This window comes from Camelus bactrianus, chromosome 35, assembly GCF_048773025.1.
Source record: "Camelus bactrianus isolate YW-2024 breed Bactrian camel chromosome 35, ASM4877302v1, whole genome shotgun sequence".
Lineage (NCBI taxonomy): Eukaryota > Metazoa > Chordata > Mammalia > Artiodactyla > Camelidae > Camelus > Camelus bactrianus.
Window position 1 is genome coordinate 30,524,511 of NC_133573.1, and position 27,592 is coordinate 30,552,102.

The 27,592-nt window shown below is 46.7% G+C and overlaps 1 long non-coding RNA gene across 2 annotated transcripts in view; it reads right to left on the bottom strand.

Annotated features, from left to right (window-relative positions):
• LOC123618971 (uncharacterized) overlaps window positions 1–27,592 on the bottom strand; it is a 285,841-nt gene that overhangs the window by 114,939 nt on the left and 143,310 nt on the right. The window contains exons 2-3 of one of the 2 annotated variants that reach the window (XR_012504279.1): window positions 8,285–8,458; window positions 7,542–7,615 (exon numbers count right to left, since the gene is read on the bottom strand). This is a non-coding gene — a long non-coding RNA (uncharacterized LOC123618971). The remainder of the gene's footprint in view (window positions 1–7,541; window positions 7,616–8,284; window positions 8,459–27,592) is intronic. The other variant, XR_012504280.1, reaches the window with a different exon arrangement.

The window sequence follows — 27,592 nt, forward strand, 5'->3', positions numbered from 1 at the left end:
GATAACCATTTTCCTCCTCAAAGGAGAAGGCAGCCACTTTGAAGTCACCTTAACATGGACCTTTCATCTGAGTTTTCACTCACCTCAACCCAAAATTAAAAATTGTTTTCAAAATCTCAAGGCTCCTTGTGTGAGCAGCACGCTCTGGTCTCTGCCTTTTTCTTTTTCTTTTTTTTTGGTTTGTTATCTAGGCACAGAGACATGTCCGTAAGAAGTGTCTGTTCCTCCAGCAGCCCCGGGCCTGGCTGGTGCGCCCAGAGCGCCGGCGCACCGCTCGCCAGCAGCAGCCGCCTCCGCCCTGAGCTTCCCTTCCTGTTCCTCTGCCTCTGCCTCTTTCTGCTGGGGGCGTTTCAGCCCTTGGAGAGCTCCAGGCCACGCACACTTGTTTCCAGGATGCAGCAGGTGAAGGCGCTCACGGCTCTTAAGAGTCAGACAGAAGGGCAGAAGCTCCAGGTCCTCTGACTCTCCCAGGGGGAACGTATCTTGGTAAAATCACGAAATACTTATGTTCTAAGTAACTGCTTAATGTCCCAGAATTCAAGGCAGGAGGCATCCGCCAGCCTGAGCAAAGTGTTATGTTCAGTGTCCTGTAGGGGCGCGAAGCAAAGAACTTTTTCAATAAACATTTTTTCGCTTTAAAGAATGGGTTAAAAATCTCAGGGATGAAAAGGTTGCCTATTTCATGATTCCAGAACTGTGGAGACAGAAAAAGACCAGGGGCTGGGCAGGGAGGGACGAGCCAGAGGGGCACAGGGGGCTTTAGGGCAGCGACACTCCTGGGTGACAGGTGGACACACGCCATTACACGTTCGTCCAGGCCCGCAGAATGGACGGCACCAGGGCTGAGCCCTGACGTCAGCCTGGACTCAGTGGTGATGGTGTGTCCGTTCAGGAGCACCAGCTGTAACCCAGGTGCCCTCTGGTGGGAGTGCGGGCAGTGGTGGAGGGGGCTGGGGGGGGCGGGGTGCCAGCAGTGGGTGGCGGAGCCTGTGTGGTGGGGGGACAGGGGTGCATGGGAAATCTTCACACCTTCCTCTCCATTCTCCTGTGAACTTAAAACTGCTCCAAGGAAAAAAAGCTTAATTAAAAAAAAGAGAGCGAGAGAGAAAAGAAGGCCAAACCAAATGCAAACGAGGCATAAAACACTAGAAAGGCCTGAGGGGCACGGGTGGGGGTTTTGTTGGGAAGCCTGGCTTTGGCTGAAAGCTAAGTATCTGTGTAACTTTCCTGGTTTGTTTTTGCTCCTGATACTCCTTCCCTGGTCTACAAAACAGGACCAGTATGTAATTGTCTATGGTGATAAAATGGGGTATTTTAAAAATCACAGCACAAGAACCCCAAACAGCTCAGCTGCCTCGTCCTGCCCCCAGCCTCCCCAGAGCTACAGGGAGGGCGGGGCTGAGGCCCCCGAGCCGCGTGCGGCCCCCTGTGCCGGGGCTGAGTCTTCACGGCCCTTCTGTCCTCTGGCTGAAGAGATGAAAGGCCTGCTTTGCTTTGGTCGCGGTGGACTTGGTTCTGCCTCCAAGTTTACGGGTGAAGCCATTCCCATCTGAAGTTCTCAGACTGCCCGGATGCCCAGGAGACTGGAGCCCGAAGCTCTGCTAAAAGCACCGTGGAGCGCTGGTGTGTTTCACCTCATCTTGAGCCACTACCGCACGACCGACACATCTGCTCGTGATGTGAGCAGTCAAACCAGACGGCCGGGGTTTACGTGCTTTCCTCTGATATAAATCTGCTGTTTGCTCACCAAATCTGGTTTTGGTAAAAGCTCAGTGAAAGAAAGGTGGTAGTTGACAACAGGGATTAAAGGAAATGCCACAAAAAGAACAAACATCAAATGAAGAAAATATCACTCATTAAATTTTCTTGAAATGGGGAAAAAACTACTATTATTCAATTTCAGGAGCAGAGCACCCTCAGCGCAGCTCTGAGATCCCTGCTCCTCGGGCACATAATTTGGGAACCACAGTGGGGAAGTGTGTGTCCTTTTGTCTGGGCCTCAGAAGATTTAGGAAAGATTAGAGTGATTCAAGAGAAACAGAACAAGACTGACAGATGGCCTTTCGCGGGCCTCAGGCTCCCAGCAGTTGGCCTCTGTCACCCTTCTGTTTGTGTGTGTTGGGGGACGTGGCGGTGCTTATAAGCTGTTTATTCTCAAACTAGTCTTTTTTGCTTCTGTTTAAAACCTTTAAAAAATGTCTTAGGTATAACAAACATCCAGTAAAGGGTACACAGCTCAGTGCATTTCTGCCAATGCACACACCTTGTGACACTTGTGATCAAGGCACTTCCAGCCCCAAAGTCTCCCCGGCCCCCCCATCCACAGATGCCCACCCCGCCATCCCCACTGGAAAGCCTGTTCTGGGTTCCTCTTCTTGGAGCAGCCACGTCTGCTCTGAGCTCCAGGCAACTGGACCGTCCAGCATGCCCGTCCTCTTTGCGGCTGGCCTCCTCCACTCAACAGTGAATTCCGAAGAGGGGTTTCTAAAGGACGGAACACGTCTGGGCTCTTCCCCAGTAAGGAGGGCTGGACAGCGCCTGAGCCTCGCCTGGGCACTGAGAGCTCCACGCACCGAGGCCAGGACCCGGAGGCTGAGGACGGGAAAGCGGCCACCACCCCCGCCAGGGCCACCCTCCACCCACCGGAGCCCCGCCGTCTGCCTGCCTGGCAACAAAGCGCCTCCGCTGCTGCTGCCTCTAACGGAACACGCCGGGCTCCTCAAGCATCTCAGACACTCGGGACCAGGTCACACGACTCCGGTGCAATTGTGCTCACAGCTGTTCACGCCACAGTCAGCACGGCCGTTAGCTGCTCTTGCTCTGAGATGCAGTGAAGCGGTGCTGACCCAGGTAACAGTGTCAGCTCCCGGAAAACGTGACAATGAACGGTGACTAGGAGAAAACTAATTCGACTTTATTTTCACTTTGGGGAATATAAACAATGATTTTTTAAAAATAAGACAAAATAATCCTATGATGAATGACTTCCTGTTTCGTGCACACAAGGGCCTGCGGAAATATGCCACAGAGCCATTTCTGGGTCAGAGTAAATTAGAGTTTGTAATGCATTTGCCTATATTGAGAAAGCATAAAAAAGAAATGAGGTAATTCTGTCAGGGCCTGATGCTCATTGTTCACTGAAACAGAATGCAAGTTATGTCTTTGGCTATAAAATAAAATAATGAGGCGATATATTCCAAGTCCTTCCCATAGATTATAAGCTCAATCTTCCAATTGTGTATATTTAATGACTCCACAGTGCTGATCACTTATTTTCAAATGGTATTTGGAGATAATAAGCTGGAGTCTGCAGTGTGCTGTGGAATTTACTTTCCCAAGGCGGACGGTGAAAAGAAATCACTTTGTACCTCCAGACCCGGGGAGCCCCTAACAGAGTCACCTTCCTGCAGCTGCCCAGGGTGCTCACGCCCGGCCTGCCGCACCCTGTGGTTTTCACAGCAGCGGGTAGAAATCCACACTCTGTCAACTCAGGGTCACCTCTTCATTAAACCCATCCATTGTTCTTACTTGTTTAATAATAATTGACTTCCTGAATCTCAAGACAGAAAACCAGAGTCAATGACAATACCTGTGGCAAACAAAGCAATAATAATGGTGAATTTGAGGTATGCTGAGTGTCACTGCGTCTAAATACTATTTAAATCAAAGGAAGGTCAGGGAGAGATTGCATTTGAAAAATGCAGAGTAAATGATTATCTTCAGTTCTATACAACTCTTAGCACGTGGCATCATTGCTTGTGTTTACTCATGCTCTCTCTGTATTAGAAAGCCAGCCCAGATGGCCGGAAGGAGCACGTGAGAAAGCAGGTGAACACGAGAGGTGGGGACTCCGCGCACCTGCTCGGGAGGTCTCATGATTAAACTGAACGTACAAGAGTAGAAGCAGATTTTTAAGAGAAAGAGAACGTATCTTTGGAAACTTAATTCTCATGCAGTATGAAGCAAGGGTGCGAGAGAATAAAAACAGGACTATATGTTACAACGTTATTCAGCGGTCAATGTCAGGACAAGAATCATGAGCAGAAACAGGGGAAGGAGGGGTGAGGAGAAGGGAAGCAGGACACGGGAGACTTGCCGGTGTGGTCTCCGTGGCACGTGCGTGACTGCACGACTGTGTGAGGGTCGTACAAGACAGAGCCAGCACCTGCCGCTGGATGAAGGCTCTTCGAGGCTGCTGGCAGTCAGGTTAATGCACAAGGAGGTTTCCGTGTGGGTAATTTTTATTTGTCAATTATATGTCAATAAAAATGAAAAGAAAAACAGGAGGTTCAATGACTGCATCCCGTGAAACGAAAGAACTGCCCTCCTGTCCCTTCCGCGTCCTGCCCACCACGTGAGGCTCTGCGGTCCCGGTGGGAACCTGCCCATGCGAGCAGCGTCTCCTCCGCCACCCCAAACGGCCCTCGTCCCCGCCGAGGTCAGAGGTCGCTGAGACCAGCTCACGGAAGGATGAGTGTTTATTCTATTCCTTTATACGTGTGGATCTGAAAAGTCCCAGGAAGATGACTCAGTATTTTTCTAAATGCCATGCTCTGCGCCGTTTAATCATATCTGGGCGAGAACCTTCCCTCACTTCCCTTCCTCTCCAAACCCCACCGCTATCAGCTCAGTCATCTGCCAAGTCCAGGGTGCATTTTCTACTCCAGCTGTTTTCCATCAATATCTTGTTTCTGTTAAAATAAATGTTTCTGAGGTGTGAACTGCTTTACAGTTACCTAAAGAAGGTGCATGCTTGGTTTTCATAGCATGTTGATGTAAACCAGATTTTAATATTAATGAATTATTTTATTGAGCCCTCAAAGCTCAAGAAACAGATAATTTTGGTCCAGAAGAAAAAGAGAAAAGACATTTAGAGCCTTCAGCCGAGGAAACTGGCCGTCTCAGATCAAATCTCGCAGCGTCGCCGCCTTCCTCCCGCGCAGTTCGCAGTAGGCGATGTGCCTGACGTAACCTCTGTCTTGCTTCTATTTTTAATAATTCTCTAAGCAACTCTGCTTCTCATTAGAACATATTTCAATTTCCCAAACAAGAGTGAGTCTGCTTCAGTTATCAACACAGTCTTAAAAATTATTAAGGTGGTATTTCCAAGGATCGCTGTCCGCTAGATACTTCTCTTCCAAAATTCTTTCGGTGACTTTTGAAATCTCCCATCAGCGCTGTTTAACACCTGTGAGTCAGACGCGGACTCTGTGGGATGTTAGGACAACGTGTCTGCCCTCGGTGCTGGTCCCATGGGGGAGAGAGGATGGGGACAGTCTCCCAGTGCAGCATCGAAGTGCTCCGAAGGCCAGTTCGGGCTGGAGGATCGCACGGGACTCACCAGTGGTCCTCACGGCGACCTGGCTGCATGGCCTGGGGGCTTGTGAGATGCGTCTGTGCCAGACCTCGTCCCAGACCTCGTCCCAGACCTGCACAGCCCGCACTGGACGACCCCCTGCTCCGATGAGACGGGGCTGTTGTGTGGGAAGCCCTGATCCAGATCAACGTTGCATCATTTCCATTCCGCCCTCACGGCCCGGAGGGGACACATTTGTAGGAAGAACAGTAACACTGTTCTGACAGCATTTATTGTCAGAGAATGAAGATGCTGCACAAAAAAGCCAAAAACACGTACAGCAGAACAGCCCTTCCATTCGCTCGTCAGAGGAATCTGTCTTCTTCTCTTGTCCAGAGGCTGTGACAATTCTCGTCACCTCAGAAACAGACCTGCGGTTTCAGGGGAAAATGTTATTTTTGTCTTCTCTTTGGTTTAGGCAATGGCCACTCTTTACGAGGATAAGTAAAGACACTGAGAAATAATTTTAGTATTATTTAGTGAGAGAATATCAAAACAGAACCTATAGAGAGTTTTTAGCTTTCTTAGGAAAAATAACTTAGAAGTCTTCATAAATGGCCCCAAACTGCTAACAGGAATGGGATGATACAATAATGTTCTTATCCTATAATTATCAGTCTTGTAATATATGTAAGTAAATATATTCAGAGTATACAGTACACAAATTGTATTTTTGTACATTTCTATTCGACTTACTTTCTACATAAAAAGTTGTCTTAATGAAAAGCATCACAAACATGCCTACACTTGGCAAGGATAACCGATTTTAAATGTAGAACTGTATGTGCGAGCAGGTTCTCCTAAGTGCAGATAGGTGGCTCATCACAGGGGAAAACGTGGCTAGGGATAAATCGCCGCAATTTCTGGTTTGGCACCCTGAGCCTGCCACAACGTGTGATTATTAATCGCTCACGAGCAGGGCGCTGCGTGTGCTGGGGGGCTTTAAACTGCGACCCCACTCAGAGAAAGAGCAACTGCAGGGGACGCTCTCCTGCGCTCGCCTCTCAGATCCAGGCGGAAAGTTCGTCTTAAACACTTGATTAACCTTGGACTTAGAAGAGTGCCACCAGGACACAGCACCTGATCACACGGTTTGCACAAATGATAAAAAAAAAAAAAAAGCATTGCATTTTCTGCAGCTTTTATAGAGAGAAAAGAGAGAGCAGGGACCCGAGGTTCTGGGTGGAAGAGCATGTGTGGCGCAGTGACCCCCGGAAGCACGCCCCCCAGGGCGCCGGTTCCCCGGTTACGCCAGCCTCCAGAACGCGGGCACGTCTTGCTGGGCTCCGCCGCACCGGGCACATCCAACCCAGGGCGGGAGGGCCCCTCACAGCTGAGGGCGGAATGTGGTCGCCCTTTCCCATATGCACACTTTTTAAAAAATTTCAGTACTGTGTTGCCTAGAATTTACAAAATGCTATGGGTCTTAGTGAGCAATATTTTATTCTTATTATGATGAATAAAGACAAGGTTAACTTTTAAAAATACTGACACGTTTCGGTTCAGAGTAAGTGTTTTTCCAGGGCAGTATTAGCGAAGCAGACGCCCACAGAACGCCAGCTACACCCAGGACGTGCACTAGCTCCTCCAAGGACCGCGAACGCAGGGAAGGCATCGTACACCAACCAGACCACAGTGTCATAAAGGGGACACAGCGAGCACTCACACTGCGACGTCTGGTCAAAACCCGGTGGTGGTTTGAGGTTATGTGGACCCTACAGGGTTCAGAGACCCGGGGAAGGCTTGCTCAAAAGAGCTCTGCGAATCAGGAGATCTCCCTGAGACTGCGGGGCAGAACAGCGCTGGCGGAGCTTCAGGCTGGGGGACAGCTTAGATAGCTCACAGAGGGGCGCTGCAGGTTGAGAACAGGAGTACATCTAAGCCTCAGCAGGAAAGGAGGCCGCTCCCTCTCACTCACATAGCCTGACATTAATACGGATTAATGCACAGGAGAAAATGAGCCTGGGAGTCTGAGGCAGTAAGAAGCGATGGCCAATGACACTGATTTTCAAAACCACTTCTATCAGATATTTTAGAAATGGGTACAATTCACAAGACATCACAGATTTTACTACCACAAAGGGGAAAAAAAACCTAGTGTTGGGAGCAGAAGACAGCATTTCAAGTGCTGGGGGCACCCTGTTCTTGACAAGGAGGGTGCATGTATAGATCTCGTAATGGGTACCTTTTTAGTTTTGGGGTTTTCCCTCTATCCTTCTGTTCAGATCTCCATTCTAATGTGCCTTCAGACTTCACCACCTGAAAAAGAACCAAATGCCTGTCTGCCTGCTGAGTACTGCAGTTTTCTAAGAAAAGAGAAATAACTGCTCTGAACATTTCAATCGGACATAAAATTGCTTAAATCTTTAAATAACAATGTAGCTTTACAACTGTCTTTGGAAATAGTGAAAAATCTAAGTCAGCTTCAGGTTCAAACACATTATAGCATAAACTCACCAAAGTCAGACTAACATTCTCCTAAGACAAACATTAACTTCTCACGCATCAGTGAGAATCACCTGAAATTCTTGTGGGGAAGAAGCCGTAGCAGAGAATTAGGGTCCACGGGCAGCTTGCGTGTGTTTTTATCATGAAGCTCTCAAATAATGATGGTTTTATAAGAGCTTACATTGCAGAGCATCATAACAAAAGTATATATTTCTATACACTCGGGTGCACGCGCGCGCACACACACACACACACACACACTACAGATTTAGCAGAACATTGAAAAGAAATATGATAAAGTGATCATGTTATAGCTTTGCAGGTAATTATACACAGAGATGGATGTTGAGGAACATGGATTTTTCTTATCACATTGAAGCCAGCCTCCGGTTCTTTAATTTCAGAAATTGGGAAATGCCGGATTCTCTACAAAGAACAATATTTTTAGTGAGATAATAAAAACACTGTGTAATTACATACTGTTTTTAAGCTGAGTGCTTGGTAAACATGTCCCGAAAGCACACCGCCGAGTTGGTCGTGCCTTTTGTTTCGTTTGGAAGTGCTCCTCTACGTGCTGAAAGGAATTTTAATTCCAGAATGCGTGGTGATGAACGGAGGTGAGCTCAGGGCAACAGAAGTCTTGCAGATGATTTTCTGAGGAAGACCAAATATGCACTTAAGGGACTCTTTATGTAAATAGTGGCTCACATACTCTCTCATATTCATTTATTTATATATGCAATCAGTAAACTTCAACGGAGGTGTCCCTCATGCTGGAGATTTTATTACTGTATATGACAAACAAAACAACACAACAGCAAGACCATGTGGACCTTGGGCTCGGTCCTGCCCGCACGCACTGCAGTGTCCCCAGCGCAGGGCCATGTCCAGGGTCCCGGGCTCTTCGGTCCAGGAACCCTAGCATCCCCTGGCCTCCAGTTCTCCCTTTGATGAAGAGGAGACAGAGGCCTCTCCCCGACCACCACGATCCAGCCCCCAGCCTGTACCCACAGTTACACCGGAGCCAAACTGGGCCGGAGGTCCTGGGCCTGTGGTCGTGTGGGACGAGCATAGGGCTGGATCTGGAGGGGGTCAGGAGAGGCAGACGGTGCCGTCCATGACGGGGTTCACCAGGCTGAGAACTCTCCCATCGCAGACGTCCACCCGCAGGAGGGACCCAGGGATGCTGCTGACACACTGCTCGTGAGACTCTTCCAACAGCAGGTGCCCGGCAGCCCCCGGGAAGAGAAGCGGAAAGGCCAGACGGCCAGTTAGGAAGGGACCCAGAGGCTCAGAGATGCGGCACGCCCATCGGCCCCCGTGCGGCAGTAACAGGCGCCAACAAGCATGGCGCTGAAACGACACACACTTACTACCACTCGGTTCTGAAGGCCAGGAAGCAAGTTCAGCATCACTGGGCTGAAGCCACGCGTCCCAGCCCCGGTCCCTCGGGAGGCTCTAGAGGAGCACCCACAGCCCACGCCCCAGTTCAGGGCAGCACCCTGCATCCCTGGCTCCTGCTCCCTGTGAGCATCTTCAGAGCCCACGGCTCAGCACCGCCAACTCCCACCACACCGCCCTCCTCTGCGGCAGACTCCCCCTCTGCCTCCTTCTTGTGAGGACTCCTGTGTTCAATCCAGGGCCCACCCGGAGACTCCAGGATAATATCCCAGCTCCGGATCCTTCACTGACAACGTCTGCCAAGTCCTCGTCACCAGGGGAACGTTCCCAGGTCCCGGGGATTAGGACCTGGGTCTCTCTGGGAACCATCATTAGACCATCGCACCACGTACTCTGTCCCAGCGTGGCCCGGCGGCAGCTGCACTCATGAAAGGAAGAAAGAAGCTGCAGGGAGGGTTTCCGGGCTGTTCTCTCCAGGCCGAGGCTGCGTCAGCAGTGCCGTAGAAGGGTCAGGCCCAATGGCAGCAGTGGACTGGCAGGGCCCCAGACGACAGAGTCGCTGCAGGTGAACCAGGGAATAAGCAGTGCGGGCCCGGCCCGGCCCCGGCTCACAGGCGGCTCCTGGACCGACGGGCGGGGCGCGCGCTGCCTCCCTGGTCCCCGAGCTGGTGAACAGTGTGACCGCACCCCTGGCAGCTGGTACAGCCCCGTGCTAACCTTCCTGTGGAGTGAGCGCTGTCACGGGGGGTTTGGGCAAGGGAAGTCTGTGAGCCTGCCTTCCCGCCGCTCCTCCCACCAGGAGAGGGGGCGGAGGCAGCAGCGCCACCCTGAGCGCAGGTCTGGGCCTCGCACTGCTGCGGGAAGAGAACTCACAGCGCGGGAATGTGTACACAGTGACAGTCGGCGGGGTCTGGAATAAGAAAGAGCAGACGGTAGGTGTGAGGGCCGGCTCATGGAAGGACCCGGGGGCAGGGCCCCGAGTTGGAACCCTTCACAGCAGGCAGTGACACCGCAGAGAGCAGGGAGCACAGAGGAGGATGGCGACCCCAGCAGACACGCTGACCCGCCCACTGACATGGTCAGCCTGTCACTGTCCACACCGTGGGCACGCCAGCCAGGGGAGGGAGAGATCACGGTGGCAGAGAGGGAGACTTCTCACGGGTCCAAGCACTGGCTTCAGGCCCCAAGGCAGATCTAGGTCCGGCGCCGACCAAACGCCCACATTTCCCGCAACAGAGACCCACGCTGGGTTCTCTGTACAGACTTATCCCTGAGGGGGGCTGAGCGACTACCTGCCAAGCAAATCCCTACACTCTGAGGAACAGCAAATGCTTTTGGCTGAAACAGGCATGTGGACCAGAAACCGGCTGCCTTTCCTGTGTCCTGCCCACAGGCCTCAGCCCACGTCACTTTCCAGCAGCTTGCAGCGTGCTGGCTGCGCTGGCCCCAGTCCCACCGATGACTTCCTAGCACGGGGAACCCACACCACAGCGGAAGAGCTGTGGGGGCAGCTGACCGCGGACCTCGGCAGCTGTGGGGGGTCCAAGGTGGATCCGGAAGTCAAGAAAGCCTTCTTGTAATCATCGTCAAGTTTTCGGCATTTTTTAAATAAAGTATATATTCTTCGAAAACTTGTAGTTTTCTTAAAGATACCATACCTCTCGAGTATGTCTTTAAACACTGCTTACCTACACTTGCAATTCTATCTTTTTTTTTATAATTCTTTATTTGGAACTCAGCTAAGTGAATATCATAGTTAGTACTACATATCTACTTACTGATGTTCATGGAAAAGAAATGTGATTTTCACTAGTAGAAACAGTTCTTCAATTTTCCTTGGAAAGAAAAAGGGAAATGATTTCGAGCTAGCAGCGACGGGTCCGTCAGTTCATCACTGTCACTCTTTCTCAGTGAAGGCCGTTTCATCTCTCTTTGAGGGGAGAAAAAAAATTTTTTTTAAAACCACTTTCAGTAGTACAGCGAACAGATTGAAACAGAAAGAGGAATCCTACTTCACGCGCTCGGTGACGTTGTCTTCACACGACACACATTTGTTTTCAAAGGTTTCATCTCAGCAGCCATCGTCCAGGAGAGGAATGCACGGCGTCTCGTGAGGCAGAAGGCAGCGCCGCTTCAGGCAGTGGGCTTGGCAGACGTGCGGGTCCGCTCCCGGACGCCACCGGTGACCACTGAGGGCTCTAAAGCGAGCGCTCTGTCTGGGCAGCAAGCTGGAAGGCTGGCTGCCTCGGTAATTAGAAGGCTCAGTTCACGTGAGTCAGGGGGGCCGCCGGTGGCGTTGGCGTTGGCGTTGGCGTTGGCGTTGGCCAGACTGCTCTGAGCAGGAGGGAGCGTCCCAGCTGAGAGTGGGTTTAAAGTTTAACTTGAAAACACGCTTGGAGCCTCTGATCCCACCAGGTGGCTGCTTGTCAAATATGTTCTGCCCCCATTAGCTGATCTGGGGAATAATTTGTCTGCCTTTCAAAAAAACTGTCAGGATCCAGGCTTTCCCTGGCAAGAAACAGCAGCCTGCAGGATTACGTGACAGTGTAACTGGCTGGACCACGAACAGAAAATTAATGACCGTCACAGTAATGGCATGTCTATTCCCCGTGCTCGAGAAGAGACTGTCTTCGCAACTTTGTCAAAACTTTCTAAACTGTAGAGTAGGTGCTGCGTCTTCCTGAGGCAGCAAGATGCTTCCAGGTTCTCAATTTGCTTTTACAAGTGGCAGAGTCCAAGAGAAATGGACCATTAATTTTTTTCCCCTGAAAGTCATTTCCTCATTTTGCTTCACCAAAGAATTTACCCAGGAACTACTGAAAAATTGTTCTTGAGCGTGAAAGAATAATTAACTTACAATAATATCTAAACAAAGTTAAAGTGCCTTGGATAATTAATAAATATTTAAGTAAATATTTATTGAGTCCCAGGCCAGACAAGATGGGGAAAATCCTGGTGCCCACTCAAGGATCTCACAAACAAACAGCAAGGAGATGAACGCAGGCGCGCAGCCCCGAGCACGCGGTGAGTTCCGTGACGCTGAGATATCCGTTAACAATTCACAGACTTTCTAGGTCAGTCTGGCCCACGGGAGTTAGAAGATTTTCAGAGAGGACGTGAGAAAATGTCCTTTGCTAACTTTGCTAAAACATGGAAGCTGACGAAAGGTTTTGTCAACTCAGGCCGCTCCCGTTCAGCTGCCCGGAGTCCTCGGAGTCTGAAGCCGACTGAGGAGGAATCCACGGCCCGTGTGGAATTCCAACAGTGGTGACGCCCAGCGTTTCCCCATTAAGGGAGGGAATCAGGAGAGCACGGTTGCAAAGTGGAGGAGACACAGCCTGCCCCTTTCAGTGAGCTAAGGACCCCTCTCAGAAGGCAGCCCACTTTTACTCTACAATATTCTAAACCCCTCACGCCAGGCTTTGGAAGAAGACATTAATCTCTATCATCGCTTACACTGCACTGAAACTGTAAAGATGCTCCCAGAACAAGAAGGGCTGAGGAGGAAATGAGAACCTTCACGGCCCACCTAAGAGCTTCGCTAGAGAACTAACACGGCTCTGTCTTGATCACTTAGTTAGCGAACTGGCCTCTCCCCGCGACGCCTGAATGCAGAACGGGGAGCAGCTCCCAACCGCAGAGTGTCGTAAATATGAAGGACCGCTTCCCTGACTTGTGCAGTTCCCTCTCCCTCGCTGTCTAGTTCACATCGGTGCGGTTACGACACATGGTGAGGACCCATCACTCACTCGCGCCCAGGCACCCCCCAAGCCCCGGGAGAAACCAGTCTGCACGTCGCTCCAGTGGTGCGGTGGTGCGGGTGCACGCGCTCACTCCTGGCCCGTGCCGCTGGGTCCAAGGCCCGTGCCCTGCAGAGCGCGCTGCTCTGGTGAGGAGTGAGGCAGTGCAGAGACACAAAGTTAAAATTCCTAATTTAAAAATTCATTGTTATTTGGCTCCATGTGGAGCCAGCATACAACAAACAGCCACAAAATCTCAGCGGCATACAGAAACCAGCATTCACCTCTCCGGGCTCATCTCGGTTGGGTTCAGCTGGCTGGCTTAGCTGGGTGCTGGAGTGGTCTGCTGGGACCGCTCAGGTCCATGTGTCTCCCACCCTCTTTCCAGCATTTCGGGCTATTCTCACAGCCCTGCAGAAGTGCCAACAGGAATACATGTGGCCAAGCTTTGGAACTGGGTGGGTGGAGTGTCCTGTCTTTCTAATGCCCAGCTACACTTCTGTAGGAATTAAACAAACAAACAAACAAAAACTCCCTTAGAATGTCACACCTAAATGCAGCTTCTCTCACGGACGTGCTCCCAGTTCAGCACTTGGCATCCACAATCAATCACACATCAGAACACCTAAGAATTAGTTTTTAATAATACAGATTTATGTTCTAAGTTCAAATAAAAAAATGAGGCGGAAAACGGACTCTGCAAGGCAGGCAGCACCTTGACAAACCAGCCCTGCAGTTCTGAGGGGTGTGAAAGGTAAGGAAGACTAATTTCTGCTCGGATTGTGGCCAGTGCTTGGCTACGTGGGGGTTTTGTCAAAGCAAACCAGAAACTCACATAATCTGAAAATGAGTTCAGGCAAGACTGGCGACCTCACTGCCTCTTTTGGTCTCAGTGCATGGGGATTTTAGGGGATTCACCACACACTTAGAGCTGACCCAGATGTGTAAACAGGAGGAGCGGCACACTCCACCCTCTCGGGCGTCGCGAGTAAAATTCACGTAGGCCGTCTCTAACGCCCTTGGCTTCACTGCTGCTCTCCAGGTTTTCACTCACTGAAGTCAAGCAGAGAACAGTTCTGTGGAAACTTGCAGGCAGCCCCGGATTTACAGTCAGAATCACTCAGCAGACGTGTACTGGGCTCCAAATGTGGGCCAGGAAGTGCTGAGAGCAGGGGCCGCAGCAGGGAAAAGGCCAGCGTTTCCTTCCGCTGGAACCCGATGGGGTGCACAACCAGTGGATGCGCGGACACTGAGAAGATGCCCAGGAAGCGACCGATCGTGGATAACCTAACAGGAGAACACAGCAGCACGGAGCCCTGTTAGGCAGAGCACAGCCTTGGAAAATGTTTTTTTTTCCTTGTCTTAAAATTTTCATCACTCTACAAAACTCCCACCACGTATTCTTTCTTCTAAAAAGGCAATGAGTAAGGTCAAGAGTGATTGGTTTTATGAGCTCTCAAAGCCCCAGTTTACAAAACGCACTTATTCTTGTATCTGAAATAAAATTCTTGTATCCAAGGAGGGTACCAGCCAGTATCTTCTTAGATCACCCACTTACACTCTTTATACTTGGCAGGCTTTTTTCTACTGTTTGCATCCATGTGACTATGTAAAAAATACTGTATGTGGTGATGGATGTTAACTAGGCTTATTGTATTAATTATTTTGCAACATACACATATATGAAATCATTATATGTTATATGTCAATTTTATCCCAATTTTTTAAAGTGTGTAGAAGAAAACCAATAATTAATCACTGATATAGCTGGATGGTAGGATTACAAGCAAATTTATTTTCTTCTTAAAACTTCTTTGGAATAAAATAAACATTTCAAAAAATGATCAATATAACTTTACATTCTCTGCTTTTGGACAAGATCAATGTAGACACAGAAATATTTAAAAATTGTCTACTTTTCCTCAAAGTATGTTATTATTCTCCTTACTAAGAGCAGTTTGCTTTTTATAGTTTTTCACTGTTTTATTTTTCTTCAATAACGAGCAAGGTCAATCCATAGTGGACAAAGGATAACTGAATAACTGAGAAAAACTTAAACATACTTCTGTTAAAGTATAGAAATTAGTCTAATAAAATAGTTAGTTATCTTGACTCACATATAATTTTTTAAAATAATCTTTCTCAGTGATCTGTGCCTGGTTTTGTGCCAGGACCATGCTGTTCTGATGCCTGTAGCTTTGTAGTATAGTCTGAAGTCAGGGAGCATGACTCCCCCAGCCGTGTTCTTCTTTCTCAAGACTGTTTTGGCTATCTGAGGTCTTTTGTGTTTCCATGCACATTTTAAAATTATTTTTTCTAGTTCTGTGAAAAATGCCATTGGTAATTTGATAGAGAATGCACTGAATCTGTAGGTTGCCTTGGGTAGTTTGGTCATTTTAACAATACTGATTCCTCAAACCCAAGAACATGATAAATCTTTCCATCTGCTGCTGTTGTCTTCAGTGTCTTTCATCCATGACTCACAGTTTTTGGAGCACAGGTCGTTTGCCTCCTCGGGCAGGTTTATTCCTATGTATTTTATTTTTTATGCAATAGTAAATGGGACTGTTTCCTTAGTTTCTTTCTGAGACTTCATTTTTAGCATTCAGAAGTGCAACAGATTTCTGTATGTTAATTTTGTATCCTGAACCTTTACTGAACTCATTGATGGGATCTAGCAGTTTTCTGGTGGCGTTTTTAGGATTTTTTTTTCCACATAGAATCATGTCATCTGTAAACAGTAACAGTTTCACTTCTTCCTTTCCAATTTGGATTTCTTTTATTTCCTTTTCTTCCTAGCTGTGGCGAAGAATTCCAAAACTGTGTTGAATAAAAGTGGTGAGAGTGGCTTTCTTGTCTTGTTCTGGATCTTAGAGGAAATGTTTTCAGCTTTTCATCATTGAGTATGATGTTAGCTGTGGGCTTGTCATATATGACCTTCATTATGTTGAGGTGTGTTCCCTCTATGCCCACTTTCTGGAGAGTTTCTGTCACAGGATAGAGAATCTAGAAATACACCCATGTTCTTACGATCAGTTAATCCATGACAAAGGAGGCGAGATATACAACGGAGAAAAGACAGCCTCTTCAGTAAGTGGTGCTGGGAAAATTGGACAGCTACATGTAAAAGAATGAAATTAAAGCATTCTCTAATACCATATACAAAAATAAACACAAAATGAGTTAAAGATCTAAATGTGAGGCTGGATACTATAAAACTCCTATAGGAAAACATAGAACACTCTGATACAAATTGTAGCAATATTTTTTGGATTTGTCTCCTAAATTAAAGGAAATAAAAGCAAAAATACACAAGGAGGAACTAATTAAACTTAAAAGCTTCTGCACAGCAAAGGAAACCATCAACATAATGAAAAGACAACCTACTGAATGGAAGAAAATATTTGCAAAAGATACGAGCAATAAAGGATTAACAGTCAACATATATAAACATCTCCTACAACTCAACATCAAAAAAATTAACAATCCTATTGAAAAATGATCAGGAGAACTGAACAGATATTTTTCCAAAGAAGAAATGCAGAGAGATGGCCAACGGGCACATGAAAAGATGCTCAGCATCGCTAATCATCAGGGAAACGCAAAGAGATATCACTTCACAACTGTCAGAATGGCCGTCTTCAAAAAGAACACAAATAGCAAATCTTGGCAAGGATGTAGAGAAGAAAGAACCCTTGTACACTGTTGGTGGGAATGTAAATTGGTGCAGCCACTATGGGAAAAAGTATGGAGATTTCTCAAAAAACTAAAAATTGAACTACTGTATGACCTAAAAAACAAAAACACTAATTCAGAATGATACATGCATCCCAATGTTCACAGCATCACTATTTATAACAGCCAAGACATAGAAACAACCTAAATGTCCATCAATCATATATATATACATATATATATATGTGTGTGTGTGTGTGTGTGTGTGTGTATATATGGAGTGGAATATTATTTGGCCATTAAAAAGGATGGAATTTTGCCACTTGCAGCAACATGGATGGACTTGGAGGGCATTATGCTTAAGTGAAATAAGTTAGAAACAGACAAATACTGTAGGATATCATGTATATATGAAATCCAAAAATACAATAAACTAGTGACTATAACAAAAAAGCAGCAGACTCATAGACACAGAGAACAAGCTATTGGTTACCAGTGAGGAGAGGCAACACAGGGGTGGAGGAGCAGGAGACACAACCGACTGGGTGTCAGACAGGCTAGAGGATGTACTGCACAACATGGGGAATAAGGAATGCAGCCAATATTTTGCAATAACTGTAAATAGAAAGTAACCTTTCAAAATCATATAAACACACATATACATACAAAGTACCCTCTTTGGTTTTGGCACATTCATCTAACAGATGGAAGTAGTATAGTGTTAAAACCTGAATCATCATGCCATAAGCCCAGCCTTAACTTCTCCATCTTTTCTCCTCAAAAGACATTTGTGAATTTTTAATTTCGGCAGACTCTTGGATAGATTAATTTTAAATACTGAAACTAACTCAATACAGGTCAGCAATAACTACAATAAAATTTCCGTTATGCCACGTCTGTCTAAAGGGAATGCTTAGTCTTTGCACCACTCAGCTTCCCTTGGATTCTTGTATAAAAATAAAGCGAAGTTCTTATGCATGCCAGTAAACACTTAATTTTAATGTGGTGCATTGGAAAATCTATTAACCTTTCCACTTAATTGTTATTAATATTAGCATGCATCGTTAGTTGCAGCAAAAAGAAGCTTCGTATTGATGGGAACTGGCCGTCACACCCCAACATGCCGGAGCATCATCTCCAGACGAATGATAGACGATTTGTGCACTGGGATAATCTTCACTCGGTGACAAGGGTGAGCTGTTACAGGAAGAGTGCTGGCACCCGTCATGTGGGAGATGATCTTCATGGCTCCTGCGCTCCGGCCTCAGTCAGGCCCCCTGAGGTGAGGCCTGAAGAGCACGCATGCCTCGTGAACCCCTCAGAGACTTTCGCCGTCTCCTTTGGTGGGGATCTTCCAGGATAACACACCAAGAGACCCCTCATCCTCTGCCATGGAGTGGGGCGCTTATCCTTCAGGATAGTGAGTAATCTCTCCAGAGGAAGGGCCAGGAAGATGTGGCAGCAGTAAAAACAAAGCAAAACAACAACAAAACGAACTCAGGGTCTTCAAATTTGGGGTTCCCCCCTGTGGTGCCATCCGCTGTCCTCACAGGTAAACATCGGGCCCACATTACTCTGTCCTGGAAGCCCTAGGACACGGGGAGCCGACACAGGCCACTGCTCTGGCCGCAGCTCTGTCTTTCTCTGACCCTGGGGCTCCTGTCCTCCATCAGTAGGAAACTGTGGCTGTTTATAAGCAGGTGAAATTCAAACCTCTGCAGTCTCAGATTTAGCACATTTGTACGCAGACAACACACCTGGAGGGAAATACCAACGATGATATCTACATCCAAAGTGACGGAGTGGGGACTTGCAGGCTCACCTCTATTCTGTGATACGTTACGCACGTGACCACTGGGACTTAAACACCGTTCAAAGCTTCCACGTGATTTCTCTGCTAGTTCCTTTCTGCCACTGCCTACCAGCCAACTTGTCAATGGGAAGTAACAGAGAACACAGTCAGGTTGCGTGAAGTTGGCATTTCTGAGGTCCAGATTTGGAAACAGCAAGTACATCAAAGGAAACAGGTCAGGGACCTGGGGCATCTAAATCAGGACGGCAAGGCAAGTGTAAGATCAGAGGTCAGATGCCAGAAGTGGCACAATCCAGACATTTAAGCCGCCACGTGACACAACTTCCACAGGAACTCTTGAAAGCAGGGGACAGTGGGGGCTTAAATGACTAGCCGCGTGCGCACTCAGGGTTCCTCAGCGGCTCCACCAGACCAGAGGAGAGCTGGGACCGGAACCTCAGGCGCATCTGCTGCCCGAAGCCTGCAGATCCATGAGTGATGGAGAGCAGCCCGAGCCCCAGCTGCGCCGTTTGGAGAAGGCATGCAGCTCAGAAATTCACAATCCACAGAAGCTTAATCTGGGTAAAAGTTACACTATCAGCTCAAAATCCAGTAAAGTGTTTTAAAGCATCTGGAGAAACACTGACACCTCCTCACACAGAGTGCACGACCTTGCCTCTTCCAAAAGCAGCTGTGTGTTTCTTTTACAGGAAACTTGCTTTCATTTAGAAATTACTTTGTCATATTTGCTTATGAGATTAACTGGAACCTGAATCATCTTTTTCTCAAGTTCTTTTGTTAAAAAAAAAAAAGTCTTGTGCAAGAAAATGAGTTTATTTTTAATCATGAAAGCAGGAGTTCAAACCCAGTGAATGTAATGGAAAAAAACCCAACAATTTGTTTCGTCGGGCTTTTTCTTGAGATTTTAATATCAATATATTTGTCCTTAATTTACCTCAAACGTTCAAACTGTTTAAAACTCCAGTTCTTCTGCATGAACAACTTTATTTTCCAGAAAAAGATGGTTTTGAAATCTTCTCATGTCATTACCTTGGCAACTGAGCCCTGTACCTTTTGTTGTTTTTCAAATGTCATCACACGGCAAACAAGAGTTTTCGAAGGTGTGACAGCTAACACTTATTCAGCTCTTGCTTTGGACCACGTGGAATCCTAAGTGTTTTATATTTGCCATCTCTGCTGTTCCTCTCAAGGACTCTGAGATAAACATCCCCACTTAACAGATGAAGAACAACTGGAAGCATCAGAGGCTAACCCACCTGCCCAAGTTCACAGAGAGGGTTGTTCAAGAATGAACATTTCAACCAAAGCCAGACCCTAACCCCCAGGCCCATAACCACTGCCCTTTACTGCTCCAAATGGGGCATTTTCAACAAACACTTCTGAATGTCTCCACCAATGCCCCAATGTGATGCTAATGAAAAAACATAAACTGCAGCAACAAAAAGTAAAACGAAAGAGACGTGTATAAAACATTAGAAGTAATTTCACGTCACATTTGTGATCATTCACACAACTGGCCAAAGTTCCCCGGGACTGCTTCTTAGCGGAGGCAGAACTTTTAAAAACAGCCAATGTAGTCAAACATCTGAAAAAAAGTATACGATTAAGACTGCCTTTGTGTGTGTGTGAATTTCAAGGGGGGGAAAATCACACTGTAAGGAAAGTGCTGGGACACGGTGGCAGCCGGGATCAGAGGTCAGCCTGTCACGTCAGCGTCTGCCTCTCCACAGCCCCGCCGCGGCAGGACTTCACGTCTGTGAATGGAGCCCACATCCATACAGCCACGGTTTCGCTCTGTCTTTCTCACATGTCCAGTGTACCACCAATGGTAAACCATTTGGCATCAACAGTAAGTCCACCGTTTTTGCTTCCTAATTTTTTTCTGAATTGTTCTGGTCCTCTTCATGCCCAGCACCAGGTCTCCCTGAGCATCCACAGTGTTTCAAGCCCTTCACAGTGCCCAGTATGGACCCGGTGAGGCCCCGTACCAGCTCCCTCATCCTTCCCCTGTGCAACGGCCTTGGCCCTGCTCTGCATGTTCTGTACAAAAGTACATTATTTCAAATAGACAAAGACAAGGAGGAACTATTGCCTGGACAACTGGCGTGTTCTTCGACAGTGTAAGTCCTAAAGATACCTGGTGACACCTAATGGCCTCACAGAAAGACAGGGACAGACGCAGGAGACACACAACGGAAAGACAGATACGCCTACACGTCTTCCCACAATTCACCAACATACTGGAAATATGATCTCTACTTGATAATAAGTACTTAATACAGACCTGTTTTGGTGTAAAAAAAGTATTATAAAGTTCTTAAAAGTTATTTACCTGAGACATGAATTTACTGGCAGCTTGCAACGTTTTTTATTTTATATTTATTGACTTTATTATGTATGTTGTTTCATGATATTTTGTATTTCTCACTTGCAAGGAGTTTATTTATAAATAAAATGGGGTGAAATATGAATATTCTTTTTGCCTTGTCTAGCACACCGTGGTTATGAAAAATTAGCTTCCTTACCAGTCTCCCCCTCAGACTATTTATAATGAAGGAGAACTTTGTTCTGTTTGATTCCCAGAAATCCATCACTGCCATAAATACGTGGGACAAAACTAGGTTAATTTCTGACCAAAGCAGCAAGCTATTTATTTTAGAATTGCTCAACTATAACTGCTTTACTGCTAATAAAACTCAGAGCGTTCTGGGTCCCGTCAATACGGTAGTCTAGATCTGTGCTCTGGAGAGACTGAGAAGAACAGAGAGCAGAACGCCTGGTCCTCGTGAAGATTCAGAGGAAATTCTACACACATTCAAGGTGCTCTGGGTATTGATAATGAAGAAAACCCGTGAACCAAATCCACAGAAGACCATATAGAAATCGCTGGAAAAAAGTGTTTATGCAAACACGTGTTTTAGGTATAACACCTGTTCCAAAAATCTGTTTTTCTAAATTAAAGTTTTGTATCATTGCACTGGTGCTAAAACCTGTTTATTAGAATCAGAGCTCTCAAAGCATTGCAGTGCTTCGGTCAGTGAGAGCAATGCTGACAAATAATCTGGTATCTCTGACAGATGGTGACTAGACTTCTCATGGTGATCATTCCATAATGTATAAAACACTGGGTTGCAATGTTGCACACCCGAAACTAACATACAGTCTTTTAAGTCAATTATATTTCAATAAAAATTTATTCTCCACTCTTATGAATTCCTAATATAAATTAATGATTACAAACCCTATAAATCTATGAGACTGCCATTCCAATTTTACATACAGGCGTACCTCTGAGATACTGAGGGCTCAGTTCCAGATCAACACAATAAGGGAGTCACACGAATTCTCTGGTTTCCCAGTGCATATAAAAACTATGTGTATACGATGCTGTAGTCTATTATTACTTCCCTCAATTTGATTTCAGATTTGTCTCTTCTCCCCCCTTGATAATTTAAAGCGAAACCTTGCCCTTCCAAAGAAGAGGATGTAAATGTGGTTTCAGCCCAGAGGCTTGTGTCTGGTACCGGCACACAATGTAGGCCTGCAGCTATTTGTAGATAAAGCGCCTGGAATTAATTTATTCCTCCCAGAGCAGCCCTCTTTCCCTTGCCATATTGTTCTTCTCTGGGTACCCTTGGGCACTTTCTTTGAATTCTTAGGAGCACAACTTTCTGAGTCACTCAAGCTGACATCCTTCATGACCAGCCAAAGGCAAAAAAATTAATAAATAAACACAGCTTTACTACTGAGGAGTTCTGACAGTGTGCTTCTTGAGGAAAAGTGAAGCGTTTCATTATATGAAAGTAAAAGCAAGTCGTTTTGGTAGGGAAAACATTTCCTCAGAAAAGAGTAAGAAGGCTGTGTTAACAATTCCATTTTATAGATTTCTAACTTGACCCATTTAGCCATTGTTTAGAATAAGTGGCATAATAAAAAGACATGTTTAGTGCGAGACTATAAACATTTAACCCAGCCTTGAAATGATTCTCTTCTAATGTTACTGAAAACAGAGGTGACGGCTACTTGGATTATGATAAACATATCTTTTCAGAAACACAGAATTTAATGATTTAATGCAACTTAAAATTTTATGAAATGTATTTTGGTAAATTTTTAAATGTAACTTCAGTAAGTGAATTTTATACCAACCACTTACTAATTTAATGAAAGCATATTTAAAGAGTGTGGTTATTATAGTCTTAGTTTCCTGGGCATCAGTGTCAGGGGAAGAAGGATAAAAAGGCTAGTTCAGAAATCTAAAGTTATATTCATAAAGAGAGTAGACTGTGTTCATTTTTATTTATTATTACACAGGCTTTACTTTCAGAACAGTTTAGATTTACACCGAAACTGAGCAACAGTGCGGAGAGCCCCACAGCCCGCCCTCAGCTGCCCGTCACCGGCCCTGGGCACTGTCAGCAGGTTACGTTGGCCACGAGGACGGAACCGACGTTGACACGTCTATTCAGATGCCCTCGGTTCCTCCCTAGCGTCCTCTTCCTGCTCCGGGACCCCGGCCAGGGCACTTGATTCTTACTGTCCTGTCCGCTTTGTCTCCCTTTGCTGTGACAATTTCTCAGACCTTCCTGGATGCTGACGACCTTGCCGGCTTTGAGGCGAGCTGGTCAGGGGTTCTGTAGAAAGCGCCTCTGCTGGAACTTGTCTGACACTTTCCTGTGACTACACTGGTTTCTGTTTGTTTTGTTCTGCTTTGGGGGAAGGAAGACCACAGAGGTCAGCGTCATTCCCACCACTAGACGGAGGGTGCACGCCACCAGCACGCAGTGTCACAGCTGACGCTGACCCTGACCCCCGGCTGGGCCAGCTGTGCCCAGGCTCTGCTGCGAGGTCACGCTGCCCTGCCCTCGGGCTGTGGTCTACGCTTGGAAGGACGTCGCTGCAGGGCCGGCACTTAAGGAGGGAGGGGTGTGCCCTCCCTCACCGAGAGAAGAGCGTCCACGTGCACTGTTTGGACTGTTTTCCCCCACAGGAAACTGAACCTCTTATCCTCCAATCACTTATTTATTCAGCCATTTTTATTGGTTTGGACGCAGGGCACTATTTCATACTTTGGGTTATAAACCAGTATTTCTTTAGTTACTCTGCTGCCTAAACTGTTCCAGCTCGTCTGTCCCTCGGGGGCTCTTCCAGGCGGCTCCCTGTCTTTCCGGCTCACCCCTCTGATGCGCGTGCGTGTGCGTGTGCGTGTGCGTGTTTAGCACTTCCTTACTTTCTGCCACAAGATGCGCTACGTACATTTTGTACACTTCTTGCTCAGACCCTACGATCAGCCATCGCTCAAAGAAGCCTTGATTGCTTTATTGGGAAATGGTATTAGGAACCAAGATTTGGGTACCGAGTGTGCTTGTTTAAACTGGGGTGGCATTGCTTCCAGCTGACAAAGCAAGGATTTATATGTGTATGTTAATTATATTGTAAGTGATACATGCTGAGTAATATCTGAAAACACATATTTTCCACATGTTTTGTTCACTTTTATGGTTGTCCACTCAAGAGGGCAAATGTGATGCCAGCTGCTTTGTGGTGCTAGAAACTGAACTTCACCTGGGCACTATTCAAGAGAAAGAAACACAACTAGAGGACTTACCCGCTGACCATCAAGACATACTCTACAGCCGCCGTAAAGAAGACACCATATTATGTTCTCTGAGGTAGCTGAAGTGCCTATGACAGTAGGTAGAGACCCATAACACGCCTCAACTTAGGGCCGACTGATTTATACCAAAGGTTCTAGCGCAATGCAGTGGGTAAACGATGATGTCTTCGGTAGAGGCAACCAGGCTGAAAATCCATACTAAAAAACGCACTCTCACCTCCTTCTCGCACCATACAAGTAAGCTTCTGCAACAGGATAATACATTCCTGACCTTGGATTAGGCAGGTTTCTTAAACAGCAAACAAAAATTACTCCATAGAAGAGAAAAAATTCAACTTTCTTAACATTACAAATGTCAGCCCCATCAGAAGACACCATTAAGAAAGAGTGAGACAATGATCCACAAACAGGGATGAAATATGTTCAGCACATGACTCAGCAAATGACTCACATCCAGAACATATAAAGAAATTGTACAAACCAATACAAGAAAATTCACTAAATAAGGAAAAATCTTAAATGGACTCTTTAGAGAAAATAATAACCGACAGCCAAGAAAAAAATCTTCAAGACATCCTAAACATAATTCATCATCATTATAATAAAATTTAACCCCCAAAGAGAAACCACCAATGCCCACCGCAGCGCTGAGATGACTGGCGACACCCAGTGTTGGTGACGATGCCGTCACACTGCTCCTGGGAGGCCATGCTGGAGAAAACCACCCGGCAGTGCCTATCACCCCGCGTTTCCAGTTTCCACCCACGCCCTTGAGAGATGAATGCTCACATCCCCAAAGGCACCCGTGATACTTCCACGGCAGCTATATGAAGGAGAGAGACGCGTATCCATAAAAGTGCACACATCCCTGAGACCAGAAAGGGTACATAATCTGTGACACAGTCATGCAATCGCACACAGCACAGCAAAGAGAAGAGGAACCCTTGGAATGCACAACACCAAGTGAAGCTTACAGATTTAATGCTGAATGGCAGAAGTCAGCGGCAAAAGAGTGCAAAGCGTGTCATTCCACTTTACATGGCACAAAAACAGGCAAAGCTGGTCTGTGGGACAAGCTGAGAGTGCAGTGCTCGGCGTGGTCTGAGCGGCCTGTGGCACCGCCACGCTCTCTGGGCGTCAGAAGCTGCATACATCTTGATCTGCATGCTGGTTACACGGGCGTGTGTGTAATAACTAGTTTAGGTGTACTCTCAGGGTCTGTGCATGTCCTCACATCTCATTTTAATAATGAGTCATGATAAACACAAATAAGAGGCATTTAAATTACAGTAAACCTTTCCTATGCGTCAACTGTGCTATCTTGAAATCAGTAAATAGTTGATTTCAAAGAGACACACAATGTCTGAATAAGAAAGAACAAAAATAGGAAAATACATGGAAGGTATAATTTTGATCTCCTTTAAAAAAGGGGGGGGTACACAAAATCCTTTCAAACTGCAAAGTAATGATCTGAGTTCCTACAAATGGATGATTACCAAATCATAAGAATACGACTATGATAAAACCATGGTAGCTTGCTTCCAAATCATTTTAATTTTCTCCTGGAGGGTATACACACAAACAAGGAGAAGCAAAAACAACAAAAGCAAACCTATGTATTCAACAGAATCAAGTGACAGAGAAAACTCACCAACTCCCAGTTGCGTGTAAGTGTTTTTAAAGCAACGGAAGCCAACAGAACGCGAGTGGGAACCAGAGATGGATGCAGGGACAGAACCTGGATGCCGGCGGACAGCAGGGGCAGGTGTCAGACGTAAGAGCTCAGTCTAGGAAGGAGCTCTTGTGAGCATGAGGACCTTACACGAGGCATGACTATAAGGAACATGGCCACAAAGGGACTTCCTGGGGTGGAGGAAGTGTGCCTCAGAGTGCACCCCCCCCCCGAACCACCGCGAGGAGGCGTGAGGAGACACCGGGCTGGAGGCAGAAGCCGTTCTGAGTGTTCACACACAGAACAGCCCAGCAGTGGTGTTCATAAAGTAAAAGCCACAGGGGACAAGTACAGAAAAGACAGAAGAGCACGAATTCCGGGACCCAAAAGGGACAACAGGAAACAAGAACACGGAAGCCTCAGTGACACAGCAAGCTCTGTCTCACAGAGTTGAGAGAGCTGGGCACACAGGAGGACAGACGTAGACTCAGATATGTGGAACTCTGGGTATTTTGGTGAACTTTTTTTTAAGAACTCATGGAAAATTTATAGAAATTGATCATACATCTGGCCATTAAAAAAAACGGAATAATCCTCTCCACAGAAAATAGAAGTACCAGCGAAAATAGTTTCTAATAAAATGCGATACCAGTATGAACGAATTAAAAAGCAGAAAACAAAAACAGAGCATTCAACGAGATAGTCAACAAATAAAAAAGCTATCGTCACTCTTTGGCCAAAGGGAAAACACAAATGAAAAATGAGAATGGAATAAATCACTTAAGTGCTCTCTAAAATGACCATAAAATGTTTGCTGAAGTAAACCAAAGATACACAGAAGCAAGTAATTAATGAAAATGAAAGCAGCACGCAAAAACAGAAGATCTAATATACCGATCAAAACACCTGGCTCTCAAAAATCTTCTGATGAGTGTATAAAGCACCAGTTTAAAAAATCAATGAAGTACTGCCAAGTACTGAGAAGGCACCTGCACAACAGAAAGACTGAAAGAATGCAATCCACATGCTCAAAAATCCTCTTCAAATATTGAGAACATACCAAGTAGATTAAAAACATCTTCTTGTGGTCCCCAGGGTGACAGGACAGGAGTTTGAATCTGTGGTTGCTTTTTTCTTTTTTCTTCTTTTTTCTTTTTGCTAATTACACTTCAGGGACAAGAGAGTTTTCAAAAGCCATATAAACACTGTCATTGGCAGAAAGGAGTTACCGTCCCTGTCGGGTAACTGCCCCTGGTGACCGTGAGGCACGGCCTCTCTGCTCCACAGTGGGGGCAGGAAGGAGCGTACGGGACGCGAGGACCCCGAGGACCCTCACTCCGGTGCTTCCATCTGGAGATCACGGTCAACAGGCAGTGTCAACCGCCACAGGCTGACCTGGCTCACGGCCAGGGGCTCACTTGGGGTGAAGTTCTGACTGAGCCCACGGCCCCGTGAGCCAGAGCAGCACTACACCCCAGGGCCCCGAGGATGCGGGAGCCGAGAATGCTGCAGGTGGTGATGGAGGATGTGGACGTGAATTATGGGGTCAGTTACATTAAAAGTGGGAATTATCATTTGTATTTTGTCACACTTGTCTTTCTGCACTCTTTCTTTTTACAATAATGGTGACTTTGATCTCCTTAAAGAGTCAGCAGCAAGGCCGAATGAACGTACATGGGGCAAGCAAGGGCCTCGGCAACGCAGCGGGTGGACTCCAGCCGCCTCTGCTCGTGCTTCGCCCGGGTGCCTTCAGGTCTCATCGCTCCCGTGCAGGCTGTTGGCTGCAACCTCCCCACAAGCACCTGCACCCCGCCTGAGGGACTGCTCTGGCTGAAGGAAGTCCTTGGCCTGCCAAGATTTCCAGAGTTAC